General features: G+C 63.2%; 1 pseudogene; it reads right to left on the bottom strand.

Moving 5' to 3' along the window:
• LOC126429457 (large subunit ribosomal RNA) overlaps positions 1–2500 on the bottom strand; it is a 7780-nt pseudogene that overhangs the window by 3337 nt on the left and 1943 nt on the right.

Here is a 2500-nt window from a genome sequence, read left to right as displayed (position 1 = left end):
TGCCTTAGATACGTCGATCGATGCCACAAAGACAGAGCGGCAGGAGCGAACTGCGTCGGTGAGAGCAGTGTCCAAGATGAAGGTATTTTCCAACATCCCATCCCGAGGGATGAATGCCCGCTGACGTTCGTCCACAGCACATGCGCGCATCAGGCGTGACGCGAGAACCTTGTGAAAGGTCCGCGCCAACACCGAGCAGACCGTAATGGGGCGAAAGTCAGCGGGGGATGTTGGTGCAGCCGTTTTCGGGAGAAGGGACGTCCGCGCGCGAAGCAGGCGTTCCGGAAGGGCGCGGGCCAGAAGGAAGAGATTCATCACTTTCACCAGGACTTCGTGCGGCAGGCGCCGCAACTCCGCTGGGGTAAGGCCGTCCGGCCCGGCTGCTGATCCCCTGGGCGGCAACGCGGCGGCGACCTCCTCATGTGTGACCGGCCCCCATATGCACTCGAGAGCGACAGGCTCTGAGTGCGGGAGGAGGCGGTCACGAATGAAGCCCGCGGTGGAGATGGGCTTCTTGGTGAAGAGGTCCGCCCAGAAGTCCAGCAGACCAGGGATGGCAGGTGGCGGCTGGAGCAGGGTGCCATCCAAGAGGCCGCGCACGCAACGTGCACGCGACCGTCGGAAGGCATCCTGCGTTCTCGCGTACTCCCAGCGGCGCCGCTTGCGCTTCTGCGTCGGCGGCGCGGCAGGCGGCCGCTTCGATGGTTGGCGCGGCCGCTGTGTCCTGGTGATCGATCTCTCCCCTCTGGACCCGACCGACGCAAGGGCATCCGGGAGCATGCCCAGGATGACATCGGGCGGCGTGCCCCGCCCCAGACCTATGACACGATCCAGGGCAGAGAAACGCTGGGCGGAAGCGGGTAGCCCCGCCAGATGCTCCCAGATGGCGGCGTCAGTCGGCCCCTCCGGCGGCGGCCCGGTGGTGTCGGCCGCGAAGTCCTCGGCTGCGTCGACGGGCGGCGCAGCGGCCTCGCCCGCGTCAGGCAGCGGGCTCGCTGCTCCCCGGCGGGACGCCGGCTCTTCCCCCCGACCGATCTCAAGCGCCTCCATGAATTGGCGGACAAGCTGCTTGTGGGCAGCTTGCCGCCGTCGGCACTTGATTGCCTCGAGCGTTCGGTCGGGGAACATCCTGATGAGTTCTTGATTGACGAAGAAGAACCGGGCGTCCCTCTCAAGGAACAGTTCGGCCTCCGCCTTGGCGAGCGACAGGACTTCTTCCTCCGTCCACCTCGCGCGATGCCTCTCCGTGACGATCTCCGCGTTGGCGGCCGCAAGATGTTGGCGGCGGCGATGGACCCCGAGACCGTTCTTGGTTGTAAAGCTGCGGTGGCACTCACTACAGGTATACATAGCTGCAAAAGTTACAAGATTTTCGGCACGGCCGGTTGGCCGGCTAGGTGCTGGGGGAGTTGGGGTGGCACCTTCAGCGGAAGGGCCACCACTTATTCTCTGCTTACTGCCCCCAACTAAAAAAAGGGATAGTGCGAGGGGGGGCTGGTAACCCCCCCAAGCCCCTGGTGCGGTCTTCCACTCTGCGAAATCAGCGGGCCCACGAGAAGGTTAAGAGAGTCATAGTTACTCCCGCCGTTTACCCGCGCTTGCTTGAATTTCTTCACGTTGACATTCAGAGCACTGGGCAGAAATCACATTGCGTCAACACCCGCTAGGGCCATCGCAATGCTTTGTTTTAATTAGACAGTCGGATTCCCCCAGTCCGTGCCAGTTCTGAGTTGATCGTTGAATGGCGGCCGAAGAGAATCCGCGCACCCGCGCGCCCCCGGAGGAGCACGCTAAGGCGGACGCGGCCTCGCAGCAAGGAAGATCCGTGGGAGGCCAAGGCACGGGACCGAGCTCGGATCCTGCACGCAGGTTGAAGCACCGGGGCGCGAACGCCGCGCAGGCGCGCGCATCCTGCACCGCCGGCCAGCACGAGGCCAACCAACGGCGAGAGCAGACCACGCCCGCGCTAAACGCCCGCACTTACCGGCACCCCTACGGCACTCACCTCGCCCAGGCCCGGCACGTTAGCGCTGACCCACTTCCCGACCAAGCCCGACACGCCCCGATCCTCAGAGCCAATCCTTATCCCGAAGTTACGGATCCAATTTGCCGACTTCCCTTACCTACATTATTCTATCGACTAGAGGCTCTTCACCTTGGAGACCTGCTGCGGATATGGGTACGAACCGGCGCGACACCTCCACGTGGCCCTCTCCCGGATTTTCAAGGTCCGAGGGGAAGATCGGGACACCGCCGCAACTGCGGTGCTCTTCGCGTTCCAAACCCTATCTCCCTGCTAGAGGATTCCAGGGAACTCGAACGCTCATGCAGAAAAGAAAACTCTTCCCCGATCTCCCGACGGCGTCTCCGGGTCCTTTTGGGTTACCCCGACGAGCATCTCTAAAAGAGGGGCCCGACTTGTATCGGTTCCGCTGCCGGGTTCCGGAATAGGAACCGGATTCCCTTTCGCCCAACGGGGGCCAGCACAAAGTGCATCATG

Source organism: Schistocerca serialis, unplaced genomic scaffold, assembly GCF_023864345.2.
Source record: "Schistocerca serialis cubense isolate TAMUIC-IGC-003099 unplaced genomic scaffold, iqSchSeri2.2 HiC_scaffold_1023, whole genome shotgun sequence".
Lineage (NCBI taxonomy): Eukaryota > Metazoa > Arthropoda > Insecta > Orthoptera > Acrididae > Schistocerca > Schistocerca serialis.
This window is presented reverse-complemented; position numbering and strand designations above follow the sequence as displayed.